Below are 19,679 nucleotides of genomic sequence, written 5' to 3' on the forward strand. Positions count from 1 at the left end.
TGGGCTTTTGAATTTGGTCAGACTTGAGTTCAAAACATGGCCTTGCCACTTCCTGGCTTTGTGGCCAATATCATGGACAAGTTATTGACCTGTCTTCCTTTCTGATCCTCATTTGCCTGTTATATTATAAAATGGGGCAATGAAATCTTTGCAGTGTGGTTGTGAGCATTACGTGAGATAATACATAGGAAGTGGATGGCTATGGCACACAGTAGCTGCTCAGTAAATGTCAGCTCTGCCCCCTCCCCCTGTCCTGCACGGCCCTCACCGTCACCAGTCTGCCCTAACACGTGAACATGCAGCTCATGGTGGTGTCATTCAAGTCCAATGTCCTCATCCTGTCCTTGATGAGGATGGTAGCAGCCAAGACACTGTATGATGGTCTGGCCTGGAGCTCTTTGTCAAAGGACCCGTCACGTCTCTGTCCCCTATTAGCTGCATGATATTGGGCAAATGATGAATAAGTCTCTGAACCTCAATATTTTTTTTTTCACGTGTAAAATTCGTTAACAAGCGTGATGTCTAGCTTAGGGGGTTTTTTCATCAGGACTCAAACGGGAAGGAAGACGAAAGCTTTGTAAAGTACAAAGTGCTGCATAGCATTGTAGGAGAATGTGGCCCTGCTGGAACCCTTTGAACCCATTTCCGGGTCCCATAAACCCTGGCCCTCGTTCTAGTCACCTCTGCTACTTCCTGGCTCACTGAGAATGAGCCTTCTGCCCCTCGCCCCCACATTCATTTATGCATTCCGTCTTTCAACACATTTTTACTGAGTGTTTAGTTTGCCAGACACGGACAGTGGTCCCAGCCTTCAAAGAGAGCATATGGTTTTTAACACTATGGGGCATAGGAATTATTCCGAGTAGCTTGCTAAAAAAATAATGTCCGTGCCCCCAAAGATTCAAATTCAGTGGTACAGAGGGCCAGGAATACGCCCTTTTAAATGAGCATGCCACGTTATTCGGATAGGAAAGGTTCTCCGCTCACGCTTTGAGACACTGGCCTAGTTCTTCCGGGGAGCCAGAGGGGCTCGCCCTTGATCCCCTCTGTGCCTGCCAAAGACCTCACCCCGCGCAGGCTTCCTGTTGAAATTTCAGAGACAGGAGGGGGCGGAGTGCAGAGCCGCAGGTGGCTTCGTCCTCAGGAATGTATGCCTCCTTTACCCCATCCACCCCCCCCCCCCACCTTCCTCCTCAGAGCAGATCAACCTAACAGCAAAACTCTTAGGCCTGACAGACCCTGGGTGAAGTGCCCGGGAAGGGCATGCGTGTAAGGGGTGCACCCCAAGGCTTCCTTTCTACAGGGCTACCAACCGCCCTTGTTCTTTGAGCCCGTTGTGCTAACGGACTCTGACCGTCTTTTCTACCCTGTTCAGATGTAATGTCTCCAGCCGTGTTAACTCAGCATCTGGCCCTGGGCTGCCCGGGCTGTGATGTTCTGCCTTCACCGTCCTCAGAGGCATCGGTAACTCCATCTTGGTTTCACTGGACTCAGAGAGAGGAGGCAGCCAGGCTCTCCCGGTACACGAAACCCCACTGGAGCACGTGCACAAGCACGTGACACGTCTACCTGTTGTTCGCAGGGAGGCCAGCACCAGTGTGATGCACAGATGCCTGAAGTCCAAGGCCGAGGCCCTTCTGATGGAGTCGCCTCATTCCTGATGCTACCCTGCAGTGGACAGTGCGTTCTTCGTTCTTTGTTCTGGGCCTTTCTCACCTGTTTGGGAGTCCGAGTCCTTTCCCTTCTCCACACATCTTGCTCTTCCTAAACGTCCTGCCCACTCTTCTGTGCCCACCTGGCCCTTGGCTTGTCACAGGCATGGCCCCCAACACGCAAGTTCCTCTTTAGGGAGACGGTTTTCAATCCATTGAACTGTTGGACCATAAAGCGCTTTAGAAATCATCTACTAGAATGGACCGCCCCACCCCTACCACCCCGCCTCCATTCTACAGTTGTAAAAACTGATGTGCGGAGAAAACAGTGACTCCTTATGTTCGTTCAGGTCACAGTCAGACGTTCACGTGCACCTCATCCCCAACCCCAGTTAGACCTGAGGCAGAAATGCATGAGGTAACACACAGTCAGATGCAGTCAGGGGCAGAAATCTCGGGAAACCAGGAGGCAGCCTCTGAAATCTGCAGACGGCCTGTGCCCTGGGTCTCCGAGAGTGACTTGGTCATTAGTTCTCCTGTTTATAAAAAGAACAGAACGTCCTTCTTTCTATACGATCTTGTTTACTTCCAGAATGGCCTTAGAATTCAAGAGGGACCTGGATATTGTCCCCTCCTATGTGCACGGGAAATCAGCACAGCATGCGGGAGAAAGCTCATTTGATTTGCCCACGGCTGTATTGCCAGGACTTTGAACCCAGGCCCCTAACTACCCACTCCTCACTCTGTATCTCTGGTTGCTGTTCTATGAAGAGCCACGTCGTCAGCCCAGAAGGGCAGTACCCCTCCTTTTGGGGAAGAAGAGAGAAGCAAAAGCACATCCCCTCGGGCAGAACCCTTGTCCCAAGGTGGAGGCATCCCCTGATTTTTTCCCCAAGGTAGATGCCCGAGATCTGGCAGAGAATGTCAGGGTTACGGCAGGAGACTACCCCGTGGGAGGAGAATGGCCCTTGTGCTGCGCTGCCTGGGCTCTGACCATGTGGCGGGGACATGCCCTTTTTAGTTCCACTCACAGGAATTGGGGGAGAAATCCCTCGACCGCCCATCTACTCTTCTCATTCTATCCAGCGTTTCATTGCAATGTGACCCCCCACATCGAGTTTTCTTCTTCTTTTTTTCATTTCCTTCAAGATCCATGAAAATGTCATCTTCTTCCCATTATCTACCCTAAGAAAATATTCCAGGACAAAAACCAAATAAATGGAGAGGAACAGGTCTAGGTATTTGGGCCCTAGTCTACCACTACCCTATCTGTGCCTCAGTTGTTCCAAAGGTTCGGTGAGAATAACAAAACATGCCCTTGCCACCTCGAAGGGCCAATGTCAGATTCAAATGTGAGCATAAATATGAGAGAGGATGAAAATATAGCATGCCATGTAAACACGAGCATCACAGGTTAACAGCCATGATCATTACAACAATAAATCCTCGGCTCCCAGAAGCTTCCTACTAACCAGAGCTCCTTCAGAACTCTTCTTCCAGAAGGCAAATGATGGCAAATCAGGCTGATATCAGGAATTTATCTTGTGATAAAGTAACTTCAGTCCTGTGCAGTTCATTCAGCCCCATCACCTTCCCTTTCTTTATCTACATTATCACCTTGAGACTTGGTCTTCTGGAAAAAATCACCTTGAGGGCCTTTAAAATCCCTGTTCATCAAAGAAAGCATCAACCGTGCTTACCAAGCTGCACTTATGGTGGGGAGAAAGTAGAAGCAGACATTCCAGAAAGATATTGAACAACAGTTTCCAGAATAAAACTTCGTTACTTAGAAAGCTCAATTTACCAGAACAATTCGTTTCATGAATGTTCATGAACGCTCTGGTTAGTCAGTTATGCTGCACTGTTACTGCCAAAAGCTCTCCAGTAAATGTTTGTGGAATTGGATTGGACTCCACAATCCCTGTCTTCTCACTCACTAGGGCTGGAGAAGGATGAAGAATGAAGCCCAGCCATGGCCCTCTAGCCTGGGCCAGCTGGAGGTTCCCCTCTGCCACTGGCAAGGTCCTGGTGGCAGCATTCTAGAGCCTCTCCCCATGGGGCCCTGAAAACAACAGTGATCTTGGGGTATAGCAACAGCCTAATTTCTTCTTGGTAACTGGAACCAATCACCTTAGCTAGCTAGTTATGGAAACTCGCCTGCTTGTCGGTTTAGTGACAAGAGAAGCCCCAAATGGCTGGGGGCAGGGGGGAGCGTCAGCTTCCGATTTAATAATTCATTGGAAACATGGCCATGTATCTTCCCTTGTGGAAGTGTTTCCTCCCTTGGAAACTAAGACCTCAGAACCTGCCAACCCCAAGAGAATGTGCACATCAAGAAAAAATTTTATTAATGTATTTAGAAATGTATCTATAAATTTTATAAATGTAATTTATAAATGTACATTTTTATGCATGTATTTTAAATGTACAAATGTAATCACGAGAGGTATCATTTCTGCCTCTTTCATTTGATTTTTGGGTCTTCATATTTTGGCTTTGAGAGAAAAGGCACCATCATTTGGCCACAGACTCAAAGCATATATGGCGTCTTACTAGATAAAACCTCAATCTCTCAGGGTGTTGTCACCCCTCTAGAATCATGAGTGAGCCTCTCTTGGCCATTTCACTCCTTTATTAGACCAGCTGCCTGCAGGTGATGAGGTACATGGTAGAATCACAGAATTCCATAGGCATGAGCCTATCACTGCACAAGTTTTGTATTAATGTGAGTCCCTTTGTCAGAGGCAATGTTGTATAAGATACCAAGACCATGAATAAGGGATTCTGTGGGTCCCCTGATGATAGCTTTGGCAGAAGAGTTTCAGGCAAAGAAGGTAAATCTGCATGCAGAATATATATCTATTCCCATGAAGTCAAAGCATTGCCCCCTCCAAGGTGGTAGGAAATCAATAAAATTAGGGATAGGCTGGGTCGCAAAGGATTAGTACCCTTTCCAGGGCCCCGTGTTGCCCTCTGCTGATGACAAAGTGGGCACTCACAGTGGTGATCTCCAGAGTAATTGTAGCGAGGGGAAGTCCCCATTGTTGTGACCAGTTCTGCCACTGTGGCCTCTCTATACGTGGGCCCATGGAGCAAACAGCAGGGTGTCTGAGAAAGGAAGTTGAACATAGCCACAAGGTGGGTCAACTTGTCTACCTTATTTTTGGAAGCTTTCTGTGCAGTGAGTGGTCTCTGGTGATCATTCCCTTAAGTTATAAATATCTTCACAGTGTTCATTCAATCTAAGAGTTCCATCCACATCTCTCTTCCTCAGCTGTCTTTGTCATACCAATTTTCCACTCTCAGTCTTTTCCAAAGTCCCTGACCAATCAAACGAAAGTGTCAGCCACTGTCCATGAGACCATATAGATTTGCACTTCAGCCCATTTTCTTTCCAAGTGAATCAGACATTTTGTCCAAGTTTCTGGGAGAATTTTCTTTATCACTGTCTTTCAGGGCCATCCCTGTAATGCACCAGACATTCACTTCTGGCTGGTGCCAGCATGCAAACAGACTTATCTATAAACCAGGCCTATAGTTTTTCCTTCTTCTGTTAACAGGGGGAAGTTCCCATGAGACCATTTATATGGGTTGAGGAAGAGATGGTAAAACAGCAGAAGTGGATGCCACGGGAGTCTCAATTCACCTGTGCCTACGCAGGTCTCCACCACCTCCGTAAGATGATGGAGTGATTTCACACATGCCTAACTTTATGATTTGGTGGATAACACTCAGTTCATAATGAACAGCTTAGGTCACATCAGTACTTGGTACCCGTTGATTAAATGTCCAGACACTTCTAGTGTCACTGAAATTTCTGGGTCCGCCTAAGTGGCAGAGCAACCACAGCCTGGGCTTGGTACCCAGTCCCCTATTGCTCTGGGACTCACCCTAAAATGACAGCCTTATGAGTTGCTGAGCAAACGGGCCAGAGTAGAATGCCCAAATATTGCTTTTAAATTTCAAAGAGACCCACCAAGCCCTGGGTCTTTTTCTTTGTGGTGCATCGTGCAGAGTAGAGAGATTTAACTTTAACTTTGGAAGGGCTATTCCAAGATATTTGAGACCACTGGGTTCCTAGGCATTTCATCAATGTGTCAGGCTTCTAAATTTGGTGAGGTTTTTCTCCCAATCCTCTGTCATGCCTGTACCTTAGAGAGGCTTCAAGGTTCTGGCTGCATCCTGCTCGCGGGGTCCAAGTGATGTGATGTCATCAATATAATGGGCCAGCGTGAAGTGCTGTGAGATATAAAAGCTCCTTTGGAGTATATGAAAGCAGGAGAGTTGACATAACCCTGAAGACCATGATTGTATACCAACCATGCCAGCCAGGTGAAAGCAGGCTGCTGCTGATTGTTCTTACTAGTTAAGAGAGAGAGAAAAAATAATTTGTCAAGTCACTGGCTGTACCCCAGGTGCCCTTGCTCTAGTAAAGATACTACATCAGCAGCAACTACCTACCTGTGTGTAGCACAATCCGTAGTTACTCTCCATAACCTGTATGGCATTTTCCCTGACCAAATAGGTATTGAGCAGGGATATGATTGGAACCATCCTCTCGCCATCTTTCACAGCTTTGACGGTGAGTCTAATCACTGGAGTACCCCTGGGGAATGTGGTATTGCCTTTTCGTTGTCTTCTGGCAGGTAGGAGGATGGGTGCTGTTGGCTTTCCAGCGACTTCCTCTTGGCCTTGCTCCCCTAGTGGTTCTCATTTCATGGATCAGGGAACCAATGTGGTTCCAGTTGTCATTTATGTCTGTTACATGGGTCTGGTAGAATAATTGTAAGACAGTTCAAGCCAAGATTTCATACAACACCAGAGCTTCATAGATCTCCACTCTGATTGATGGACCATGGTGGTTTTAGGGTCCTCAGAAATTAGTATCAGTTGAGAGCTAGTATCCAAGGTCTATGTGTTTTTTTTTCTCTTGTGCTCAGTCACCCCAGCAAATGACCCCTCAGGCACCTCTTGGGAAACTTTGAAGAAATGCACAGAATTTACTCATAGTCACTTTTCAGGCTTCTTCCTTAAAGGGACCTGACCACTTCCTCAGTCAAAGGGCTCTGAGTTTGTGCACTACCTTATCTCAGCAAACTGGGTGGAAAAGTAGAAACTATCACTCTGGCCTCTTGAATCAGGTTTCTACCTGACACAACAATAATTTTCTCATTATATAGTTCCATGCTGTCTAATGTGGTAGCTACTAGTCATATGTGGTTATTGAGCCCTTGGAACGTGGCTAGTCCTGATTGAGCCATGCTCGCATGCGAAATATACTCTGGATTTCAAAGACAGTACCCCCCAAAAAAGTCAAATATCACATCAGAAATGCTTTATATTGATTACATGTTAAAGTGACACGAGTTAAATCAAACATTTAAAACTATTATCATGGTTTCTTTTTACTTTTTAAATAGGTGGCTACTAGAAAATTTAAACTTACAAATGCAGCTCACATTATATTTATTGGATTGTGGCAGATATGGATTAAGCAATATCATAGTTAAGTTGCACATCTGTGTTTTTCCTTTCCATCCTATGATCAATTAGCCACCACCATAAATCCACGTGGAGCAATCTGATTATCATTCTATCCTGTGGCTTATTATAGTAATTGAGCCCACCTTGTCTCTGACAGTCTGTCACTGGGGATTCCAATTTTTACAATTAGTATTAGAGATATCAATTCAATGGCGGCATCATTCACTGTTATCTCTGACCTATAGAGAACAGGCATACAGAGCTTCTCAAGGATGCTGGTGTTCTTACTGATGAACTTTTTAGTGTTTTTGTAATGGGAGTATCCTCTGGGCCTGTAGAAAAGAGATGAAGTGGGTTACATATAATAGGTATATTTCAATTTCCCATCACCCTAAGCTTTGGATTCCTTTTATAATGCTAGGGAAGTTCTGGCATTATCAGCTTCATTAGATATAAGGTGCTATATATACATATTTTTTTTTGAGAGAGAGAGAGAGAAAGGGGGGGTGAGTGGGGGAGAGGAACAAAGGGAGAGAGAGAGAGAATCTCAAGAACACACGGGGTGTGATTGCACAACCTTGGGATCACTACCTGAGCCAAAATCAAGAGTTGAGCGCTCAACAGACTGAGCCCCCCGGGGACTCTGAGAGAGAGAATCTGAAGCAGGCTCCACACTCAGCACAGAGGCTGATGAAGGGCTCAATTCCACGACTCTGGGGTCACGACCTGAGCTGAAATCAAGAGCCAGATCCTCAGCTGACTGAGCCACCCAGGTGCCCCGTGGCACTATTAAACCTAGGATTTAATTACTCAACCAAGCAAACTATTAAGGCCACTCCCAACTGCTTGAGCTACATCTTGAATCCCAGGTAGATTCACCCCTATTGACAAATTTGATCCAATCCAACTATATTTCATCTTTCTTGGCCTAATACTCTTGGAGTCTATTTGCATATACATGTTCCCAAGGTTCCTGACAGTACAAATGAAAAGATACTGCAATTCCTTTGGAGTATAACTGTCTCTTCCTGGGGAAGATCTTTCACATTTTTCTTTGGGCTGTGGTGAGATATGACTCTCATTACGAGCCTTGAGGCAATGAGATAAGGTGGGGCTAGGTCTACAGGATAATAGGTATACCTCTTACAAGGCAACTGCACTGTGTAAGACCATAGGGAAGTCTTTATGCAAGGGACTGCTTTCTCTAGCAATGGAGTTTCAGGGGGACTAGTGGTTGGTCAATCTCTAGTTTCATTTGTGTCATTCCAATATCCTCATCCAAACCTTAGCATTCAACTCGTTCATGGCCAGTACCCTAGCATTAGCATAGGAGCTTGGTAAGGTTGTACATCTCATAGGCCTTGCAAATCTTCAACTCACATAATTAGACTTTAGGCCTAATGCACAGCTATGTCTCCTCTGAAGCTGCATGCAATAAGGGATTCCTTTAAGGCCTCCATAGAACCTTTCTGGTTCTACACTTGTGTCTTGAGTTGGAAGTTCAAAGCTCCAAGCTCCTCTCTCTCTCTCTTTCTCTCTGTCTCTCTGTCTCTCTCTCTTTCTCACACACACACACACACACAGACACACACTCACATACTCTCCAGAATAGTCAGATGATGTCAGCAGTTCTTGTAATTACCACTGTTGTCATAGTAATCATGTGAAGTGGTCACTTGATCACTTAAAACCTCGTCTTCCACTGGGTCTCCATCCTATGTCACTATCAGTGATGATTTGAATAATCTTAGTGCCACTTTATGCCATATATTACCAGTGCCCCATTTCCCCCAACATCAAGGTCATTTATGCATTCATTATATAAATGAGAAACCTGGTGCCAGAATCTGATTTTGAAGTTGTTTCCTGGGAGCACCTGAGTTGAACGCCCAACTCTCGATTTTGGCTCAGGTCATGATCCCAGGGTTGTGGCACTGAACCCTGCATTGGGCTCTGTGCTGAGCATGGAGCCTGCTTAAGATTCTCTCTCTCTCTCTCTCTCTCTCTCTCTCTCTCTCTCTCTCTCTTTCTCAAATAAAATAAAATAAATAAATAAAATAATTTTTAAAAAAAATGAAGGTTGTTTCCTGGAACCATTCCTGTTACCAACTATTGTATTCGTCAGGGTCTGAGGAAAGAACACCTATGCCAGGTGGTATAGATAAGGATATCTTAATGAAGAGGCATGACAGATGTATGAGCAGGGTTAAAGGACCACATGAGAGATGCTAAGAAATGCAGGACATAGCAATGGTGGAAAGCCATCACTATCCAAGGCTGAAAAGACAATGGAAACACATAATGTCAACAAAAGAAAAAACGGAAGGTGGAGTCATGGAGGAGGGAACATGTGGAGGGAGTTGCAGTCCACGGAGGATCACAGCCAAGGCCAGACATGTGATCCAAGTGCAGGGAAGGGGCAGGTAAGAAACAATTCGAGCCTCACTGTCAAACGCAATTGGAAGCCAGAGGACAAAGGAGTCTAGCTGATGCAGAGTGCAAAACAGGGATGCATATTCTGGGCCTTGAGCAGGGTAAAGAAGGGCTTGTGACAGATCTGAGAGAGGAGGGCCAAAGGAGGATTACCAGCCCTCTGGGGGTTAAATTTACCTGAAGAATCTCTTTTCCTCCCTTTAACTTAGTGTCAGTAAGGTATGTACTATGATCTCCATTCTACAGGAGAGGAAGCAGACTTGCTCAAGGTTATACAAATAGTAGTAAGTGGTGGGGCTTCAGCTTTAACCCAGGCCATTTGAACTGGAGTTTTTATATCATGCTAAATGAGATTAGTCAGGCTGGAGTAGATGGTTGAAGAGAAGTGGAGAGAAAGGCTGGGGCCAAAGCATGGACGGCTTTGAAAGCTGGTCTCAGGAATCCCTTCCCGATCTTTCTGAGTGCTGGTGGTACCACATTTGCTGCTGCCATGCTTTTTCAAGCCCTGTAGGAATTAGGAAATCCACTGACTTTTGCTTCCTCTTCTAGGTAGCCTGAGCCAGATAGTCAGCCTTGAAGAACCTGCTTAACGCTCCTAATTGTGGTTGACATGGGTTGTTTGGGCCTCCTATCACTCATTTTCTTGCACGGATTAGTTCTCCTGCCACATTGCTTTGGGGGAGCCTTTCTTCCACTCCTCTCAGTGCACCTGTTTTGGGTTGAGGTCCTCAGCAAGCCAGCCTATTGCATTGACAATGATTGGTTCAAGATGGACGTATGACCCAAGTCAGGCCAAAAGGAGCCAAGAAAAGTCAGTTCCTAGCATTCCTCGTTAGAGGAATGACAGCCTGAGAGGAATGGGGGGTACAGCTTTTGTTGCCAGATTTCTCCAAAGGGGGCCAAGACCAAAGCCAACCTAGAGGAAGGCAACAGAGATGACCAAAACCATGCTCCTGTGACAGGCGTTGAGCCCTGAATGCAACCATAACCACAGCCAGCCCATCCCTAGACTTTTCATTACATAAGCCATACATTCAAGACATTTCTGCCCTTTGTCATCATAAGGCAGACATGGCAAGATGAGGAGCTGGTCTACCTTCTCCAGAAAGTGCTCCAACCTTCGCCCCTTATCCCACAGCTGTTAGGAGCCTGGGGAGGGGGGCCCAAGGTGGAAGAGGCTTGTGTGAAGGCAGAGGGTGAGGAGGCCTGGGGCAGAGGAATGTATCTTCTGGGGTCAAAGACAAGATAAATGCTTGAATCAACACACACCCCCACAGAGGTATATTTAGTAAACTTTTTTCCTCTCAGGGCTTGAAAGATCAAAATTGCTTTTTAAAAAATAATAAAAAGGAAACAGCCACTGTGGTTTCTTCTGACACCAGCCCAATTTCTTGGCTGTCACAATACTTCCAAATAACATGTGTAAGACTTCGCTGGGCTGTCTCTTTTTCCCTAAAACCCAAGGCAAACAACAACAACAAAAGTCTGCACTTCCAGCTGCATGATAATGTTTGGTCAGAAGCTTCCTGAGATCTCGAACACTCCTGGATGGTTCATAGGACCTGATGTTTCCCTTGTAACTGTGAAATGGTTTTATGCAAATGTAACATGAGAGGAGATGTAAACCCAGGCTTGCAGCCTGACCTCCTGGGTTCACTATGTAGTATCAGCATCACCTTTGAATCCCATATGGCCAACCTTTGCAACTACAAAAAATACTGGCCATGATAGTCTTCCTTATGGGAGATAGAGCTTTGGGGCTGTTGAAATTACAAGGCTATGTTCCACTGTGGTGCTAAGAGACTTCTCACTCCCCCCAACTACCGGCCCCTCCCCCCTTACACATACTCCCCCCAAACTTCTCTGTTCTCCTGCACTGTCACTTTCTTTCTTCCAGATACAGCTCAGAGGAAAAAGTCTATCATGTTTTGTTCAAGATTAGCCCTCCCTCTGTCTTTTTTTTTTCTTATTTCAAGTAGACTCCATGCCCAGCATGGACCCCAAACTGGGGCTTGAACTCAAGTTCACCCTGAGATCAAGACCCAATCTGAGGTCAAGAGTGGGACACTCAACTGACTGAGCCACCCAGGCGCCCCTGGACTCCATCTAAATTTAAAGTTTGTGCTCTTTAAAAGACACTGTTAAGAAACAAAAAGACAAATATATATGTGTGTATATATCTACATATATAATATTTCCATATAAAGATATACATATATTTTATATATATTTTAATGTTTATTTACTTATTTATTTTATTATTTAATGTTTATTTATTTTTGAGAGAGAGACAGAGCATGAGCAGGGGAGGGGCAGAGAGAGAGGGAGACACAGAATCCACAGCAGGCTTCAGGCTCCGAAGCCATCAGCACAGAGACCGACGTGAGGCTCAAACTCACAAACCGTGAGATCATGACCTGAGCCGAAGTCAGATACTTAACCAACCGACTGAGCCACCCATGCCCCTAATATTTATTTATTTTTGAGAGATAGAAAGACAGAATGCAAGCAGGGGAGGGGCAGAGAGAGAGGGAGACACAGAATCTGAAGTGGGCTCCAGGCTCTGAGCTGTCAGCACAGAGCACGACACAGGGCTCGAACTCACAAATGACAAGATGATGACCTGAGCCAAAGTCAGACGCTTAACTGACTGAGCCACCCAGGCGCCCAAGATATACAAATATTTTTAGGAGTTATAAGAGCATTATACCCAATAGCAACAGAAACAAAAAATGGGCAAAAAGTTTGAATGGACACTTCACAGAAGAATATACAAATGGCCAACAAGCACATGAAAAGATGTTCAACATCTTTAGTCATCAGAGAAGTAAAAATTAAAACCACAACAAGGCACCACTACACACTCACTAAAATGGCCAAAATTAAAAAGATTGACGATACTAAGTGTTCATAAGGATACGAAATTGGTAGACCTTCCACATATTCTGAGTGTCTGACTTTGGCTCAAGTCATGATTTCACGTTTCGTGATTTCAAGCCCTGCGTCAGGCTCTGTGTGCACAGATCAAAGCCTGGAGCTTACTTTGGATTCTGTGTGTGTGTGTCTCTTTCTCTGCCCCTCCCTACTCTATCAAAAATAAAGAAACATTTAAAAAAACTTAAATTTTGATGGCGTCCAATGATCTGTCTTATAATTTCAACCTTGGCTGGCTCCTTCCCTTCATCATATACATATGCTTAAGTCTCTCCAATAACTGTAAAATCCAACTAAACAAAAACAAGACAACCACCACCTCTCCTACCACCTCCAAAAGCCCTTTGTTAAACTCATATCCCTTTTGAGCTTTTGAATGAATCCTTTTCCTCTTCACAGCCAAGCACTTTGAAAGAACAGTTTTCAACAGTACAAGCCCAGCCCTATACTTGCTGTATCTACATCTTCTGAAACCCAAGGCCTCTTTTTTAAAAATTTAATTTACTTTTTATTTTTTAATGCTTATTTATTTATTTTGAGAGATAGAGCGCACAAGCGGGGAGGGACAGAGAGAGGGAAAGAGAGAATCCCAAGCAGGCTCCACACTGTCAATGTAGAGCCTGGTGTGGTGCTAGAATCCATGAACTATGAGATCATGACCTGAGCTGAAATCAAGAGTTGGATGTCTAACTGACTGAGCCACCCAGGCACCCCCCCCCCACGCTTTTTTAAATTTTAGAGCGAGAGAGAGAGAGAGCATGAGTGGGGGAGAAGGCAGAGGGAGGGAAAGAGAGAATCTCAAGTAGGCTCCATTCTCTATCCCAAGACTCTGGGATCATAACTGGAGCTGAAATCATCCAGGCACCCCACCACTGCACTGGGAAATCCCTGGCAGACTCGTGGACCCAGAGGCACAGCCAGGTTCTAACATCTAGGGAAGCAAGAGCCTACAGATTTTACCACCCCTGTTTGCAAGGGCAGGGCTAGAAAGCCAGACCTGGATGGAGGTAGGGTCTGTCCAGTAGATTGGGGGGGACTGGGAAGCCCTTTGACTACCTTCTCTTGGTGTTTTGGAGCCTTGCTTCCTCTTGGTTTCCTCTACTGTCTTTGTGTTACTGTCCAAATAATCATCCCATCAACACTTTACCTTAAAAATGATTGATAAGGAGTTACCTGTGGAAGATGTTTGGTGAGACTGCCCTTTACCTGATCTCCACTCTTGAGTTATGGTACTTCCCTCAGCCCAGCCCTGTACTTCTGCACCACACCACTCTCTTCCCATGGGCTCCATCGAGTGGACTCCTGGGCTTATCTTTCTTGATCAGCACCAACACTCTTTTTCCCTTCCTATTCCCTATCTTGCTTAGCAAGTATACTGAGTATTATTGTGCAATAGAATTCAACAATATGAATTACTGATTTCTGGGCGGGTGTCAGATGATGCATTCAAGAAGTTCATGGTCTGCCTGTCGAGACCACTGAGTCATCTATCACCACAGTATGATGTGGGAGTACAGCGGAGTAACACCCAAGGCAGCTTAGGGGGCTTAGGGCTGGTAAAGGAGCTCTAAGCTCTGGGACAGCACCTGCAAAGGGGCATGAATGCATGTGTAAACTAAATGAGATTTGGGAGAGCAAGGTGTTATAGCAAACAGGTCAGATGGGGGAAGCTTAGGGAAATATCACAGGACATAATTGTCACAGGATACATTGCCTAAGTCCCTAGCTGTCTACCAAAATCCATTGTCATTCTTTTTTTTTAAGTTTATTTATTTATTTTGAGAGAGTGTGTGTGAGAGAGTAAGGGAGGGGCAGAGAGGGAGAGGGAGAGAATCCCAAGTAGGCTCCACACTGACAGCGCAGAGCCCAAAGTGGGGTTAGAACTCATGAGCCGTGAGATCTTGACCTGAGCCAAAACCAAGAGTTGGGCACTTAACCAGCTGAGCCACCTAGGCGACCCTTCATTGTCTCCTTTAACATAAAGGGGGCTGTAGCCAGGGGTATGGCTGGACTACATTACCCAGCCTCCTCTGCTGTCAGGTGAGCACACATGACTAAGTTATCACCAATGGACTGTGAGCAGAAGGGGGCATCCCCTTTGAGCCAGGGCTTTTGAAGAGTGGTTGTGCCTCCTTCCTGTGCTCTTTCCCTTTGTGAGAACTGGATGGGACATAATGAGGCCCTAAGGAGATAGTGGACCCATAAAACAGAAGGAGCTCAGGTCTTTGAATGTCTTTGTGGAGCAAAGCTGCCCTGCAAACCTGAATAATTGGCCAAGATTGCTTCATGAGCAACAAATAAACTTCTAATGTGTTAAGCCCTGGCAAATTTTTGAGTCTTTATTGTCGCAGTAAGACCTCTCCTACATAATACATTCTGATTATGGTGCATTTATGAAAACTTTATAAAATATACATACAGGTACAGGGGAAAAAATGGAATGAAATGTACCAAGATGTTAGTTAGCGGTGGTTATCTTTGGGTGGCGGAATCATGGGTGGGTTTCATTTTCTTTCCAATTTTCTGCCTTTTCCAAATCTCTGCAAAGAGCATGTGTTATTTTATAGTCATGGCAAGTATAAATTCTCTAGATTCAGGTAGTTACAGAGATAATAACAAGTTGGGAAAGAACCTCATTAGCAGGAGGCATGTAGAAAGTCTACGAAAGTAGTAGAAGTTTGGGTGGGAAAAAAGCAGAGGAAAAAGAAAAAAAAAGAAAAGAAAAATTCAATCCCACATTTATTGAGGCTCTGGTCATATAGAGGGAAAGAGAAGGGCCCAACAGAGGAAAGGCCTGTCCATGCCTTGCCTGCATTCTTACCCCCTGGTCGGGACCTCGGTCCACCCCATGCAGACCTTGTGCTGCTGGAGGAGGGGGGCCGTGTGGCTTCTTTTTGTATCTTCCTTCATACAGTTTAGGGAGGCTGAGGCTGTACGTGATGCTAACAGAGAGGTTCTAGCACCAGAAGATGGGGAAAGGAAGAGTCAGATGTTCACGCAAGAGGCACTAGCCGGATGTAGACGCTGCACACACTTTCTGTTCCTCCCAATCCCTTCCTGAAACTCACTCCTCTGGCTTCCATGAGAACACAAATTCCTGATCATCTTTCTACATCTCTGGCCCCTCTGTGGCCCCTCTGGCCACTGAGACGTAGGAAGATAATAGACCTTAGTTCTTGAAGGGTCCACCTGTGGGCCTTGGCTCATGCCACAGTCCCTTCTGAAGTGGTCACATCTTCTCCAACGTCCCCCCAGGGCTACCCTCCAGTGTAGCTCCAAACCCAGCCGGACAACTATCTCTGAGCTCTCTCCATCGGGCACCATCACTTCCCACTGCTTTCCAGGCACCCAACTCACTGCCATCCAGCCAAAGAAACCTGGGGGTTAGCCTCATTTCCCATGCCCCGCCCACTTCTCTAATATCTTTCCAAAGCATCTAGTTCCCTTTGTCACTGCTGCTATGGCCTCTGTTCAAGCTACCATATCTGTCCTGTACTTCTGTATCATTCCCTAATTCACATCCAGAACCTCAGGACCCTTCATTTTCCACACAGCCCCAAGAATATATTTTTTGCTAACTTAAAAAATTTATGAAATACTTCTTCTATACAGAAAAGGACACTGGGAATGCATAATAACAATAAATAGTTGCATTACCCACTCCCATCCAGGATTAACCGATGAAAGCATTTTCTGCCTGTTTTTTCACAGATAAGTATTTCTGAACCAGAGGTTTAAAATTTTTTGCAATGTCACCTTTTTTTTTTTTTTTACAATGTCACTTTCTTCATTAAAAATCTCAGTGGATCTAAATTGCACTCAACATAACTTCCAAACTCCTTGACCAATCTCCTGAGAATGTCCGTGGTGGTTAGGAGTGTGGGCTGAGTCTACCGCTCATCAGCTTATGCAAGTTTATCAGTTATTTAACTTCTCTGAGCCTCAGTTTCCACACCTGTAAAACGGGGATAGCCAGGTAGGGCTGTTTGGGGATTAACTAAGATGTGCAAATTGCCTAGCTCAGTACGTGGCACATAACACACATGTTAGATTTCTAACTCTTCTGCCCTGAATTCCAAAGCAAGAGAAACATGGAAGGAAGAGAAGGGAGGGAACTTTCAAAGGAAGGGAGAGGGAAAGAAAGAGAAAAGGATCAATGGAGGTTAAGCAAAGAGTTGGGTAAGAGAAAAAAGGACTGAGAATATGAGAGGAGGGACATCTAAACGCAGGACAAAAAATAATGAGGAGGAAAAATGGCAAAGGAGGAGGTACCCTCCCAGGATGAAAGGGGACTGTGGTGCCTGGGAGGATTTGGTATGAAATCAGGGATGCGGAGGCAGGGGTCACTGTCAGTGAGGGCTCTGCTGGCGTGGGTCCCGGAGCAGCTCCACCAGGGGGCAGTGTGGAGCCTTTTTCCCTTTGCCTATAATTCACCTCCTCCCGGGAGCTGCTCCGGGAACGCGGATTCGGTTGATGCCAAGTCCCTTGGATAGATTCTGCTACTTGTTATGTGAGGGATAGGACAGGTATCGAGCTTTCTGGAGATTAATTTTTGATTTATTGGTGGTAACAATGATTTATTCTGATATACCCCCAGGGCAAAGCAAGGGCTGTAAATATTTTAAATGCTGTTAGCCTGTGACAAGAAACATCGCTGGTCGGGGAGCAGGGCAGATGGGAATTTCAAATGCCTTCTCTAAATTACTTAAAGGCAAACTGTGAACACTTGCTAGCTTGTTTAAGACATAGACCGGGGGTAGGGGAGAGAAGCATATTAAATTGTTATCTTATTAACTCAGACAACATCTTATGTTCTCTCCATAGAGTTCATTTGCTGTTCCTACAGGTTGGATTGGATCGGTTTTCACAGCAACGCACAGAGACATCTTTCAGACTCCCGGAGAGGGGAGTGGTCAGGGACGGGAGCCACCTGGCCCGTGCTCCTGAGGAGCCCAGGACCGAGAAGCAGGGTGGGGCGGTGGGCTTAGCCTGGGACCAAGAACCTACCCAGGTTGTGTGACCCCCCAATGAGACACTTTGCCCTTGCCTCTCAGTGCCCGCCCCACCCCACTCTGTAAAATGGGATGATAATCCTGGCTGGTGGGGCAGGGTGGAGGCTGTGAAACCTGGGAGGTTTTGGTATCATCATTGGGAAAAAAAACCCCAGCTCCGTGGGATTTGCTTTCCCAGCCTCCTCCCCCTCTTGGTTCTTAAATCCGCCCTGATTGTCAGGAGGCGGGGTCGGGGGCTGGGGTTGGGGGCTGGGGGTGGGGGTGGGGGTGGGGCAAGGCTATTTCCTCTCACATGACGAGGAAGGCGTGGCTGAGGAGTGAGCAGAAAGCCAGGAGTACAGTCAGTGTTAGGCTCTCTGGAAGCTGTGACTAGGGACAAGTGAGCAAGGCCCTCACGTCTGGCGTGCAAACTTTCGGGGACGGCCAAAGAGGAACTGAGATGAACAATATTTTAATGCAATAGTTTTGAAAATCAAAATTAATGCAGGCCTCCATAAGGAACAATATATCTAAGTGTTAATTAAAGACAAGATCGGTCTTCATCTTACAAAGCAAATTCTTTCTTCTCCCTGAGCACAGAGGCAGGGACTCCCTGAAGTGGAAGAAATACCGCCCGGGACCCCGTATGATGATTTTGTTCCTCTTGACTCCTTTTCTTCTATGACCTCCAGCTTCCCCACTAGAGGCAGAGGAGTCATGCATGGACATCCAGGTAACACTGGATTTCAGCCCCTGCTCCATTATTTACTAGCTATGGGATATGGGTTAGTTGCTTCACTTTTTAGAAGACTCTGTTTCCTATCTGTAAACTTCAGTTTTCTCACCTGTGCCTGCCTCGTCGGGTTATTGCCGAGATCGAGATGACATGCGTGAAGCACTTAATGGTGGGCCTGGTCTGTACTAAGTGCTCAATAAATATTAGTTATTACTTTTATCTGTAAAATGGGTATCATGTCCTCAGTCCCAAAGTGAGACAACTGTATGCTTAAGAGACACCGTAAAACCCAGAAAGAAGGAGAAAAAGCCCGAGCACAGCGCTCCATTCCATTCCTGGAGGCCACCAGAAGGACAGCGCTCTCTGCTCACCCCTTCGGCTCCCGAAACAATTCTGGGCATGGCCTGGGCATCTCAGCCAGTTCCCACCAAGGGAGGTTCAAGGCCGAACCCCAGCCTGCCGGATCACCTGCCACAGTTAAGACTGCTAATCTGACCGCATGCTGCCTGGGGCAGGTGCTGGGGCCCAGAGACCGGTCACTGTGGGAAAGCAGGCATCAGGCCGGCTGAGCTCCGAGGGTCCGGGTGATGAAAAGCTCCCCGCCGATACTACAGCTGGTCCCGCTTCCCTTTCTGACTTGGATACCAAGAGTATGGAGCTAAATTTATGGCCCATCTTTAGCAAGCGCACAATCCTTCATTGTATATGTTTGGTTACGAACCTCCATCGAAAATGCACACTCTTATTATCCCTTTGTCTCATTTCCCTTCACTTGTTTTAATTTACTTTAAGTGCCTTAAATCCATTTTGAAACAAGGTGGGGATAAATAAATACATCCTATCTGTATTTAAACAGCTTCCCATTGTATATGTATATATTCTTATGTATCTCTTTTCCAAAAATTACAGCCTGCTGCTTCTTGCAAACGGCTGTGTTTGTGCGTGCTAATTGTGTAACTGACTGGATTTAAGGCTGAGAGCTCTGATGAGTACCCAGGAAACAAGGAAACGGAGTGTTTTCATTTTCAGTATAAAAGGCAGGGGCGGGCCCAGGTGTCTGCCCTAGGAAGAGTCCATTTAAGGCACTGGTTCTCAACAGGAGCCGATTTTGCCTCCCAAGGGGCACTTGGCCATATCTGGGGATGTTTTCGGTTGTCACAACTGGGGGCTGGGGGGCAGCGTGGGCATCTAGTGGGTCGAGGCCATAGAAGCTGCTAGGCCTCCTACGAAGCAGCCCCACAACAAGAATGATCCAGTCCCAAATGTCCACCGTGCTCAGCTTGTGAAACCCTGACTGAAGGGTAGGCTAGTTCTAGAAGGGAGGAGGAGGGGAGGCTTGTAGATACTAAGAGTGAAAACGGGGGGCAGGGGGCGGCCTTCCCGAACCCGGCCAGGGAGAGGGAGCAGCTGAGCGAGCCTGTCTCCTCAATAAGCAGGAGAACCTGGGTC

General features: G+C 46.1%; 1 pseudogene; it reads left to right on the forward strand.

Moving 5' to 3' along the window:
* Window positions 1–296: 296 nt before the first annotated feature.
* The window catches only part of LOC145713340 (transcription factor BTF3 pseudogene), a 51,423-nt pseudogene continuing 32,040 nt past the window's right edge, over window positions 297–19,679 (forward strand).

This window comes from Panthera onca, chromosome F1 (genome assembly GCF_046562875.1).
Source record: "Panthera onca isolate mPanOnc1 chromosome F1, mPanOnc1 haplotype 2, whole genome shotgun sequence".
NCBI classification, from domain to species: Eukaryota; Metazoa; Chordata; class Mammalia; order Carnivora; family Felidae; genus Panthera; species Panthera onca.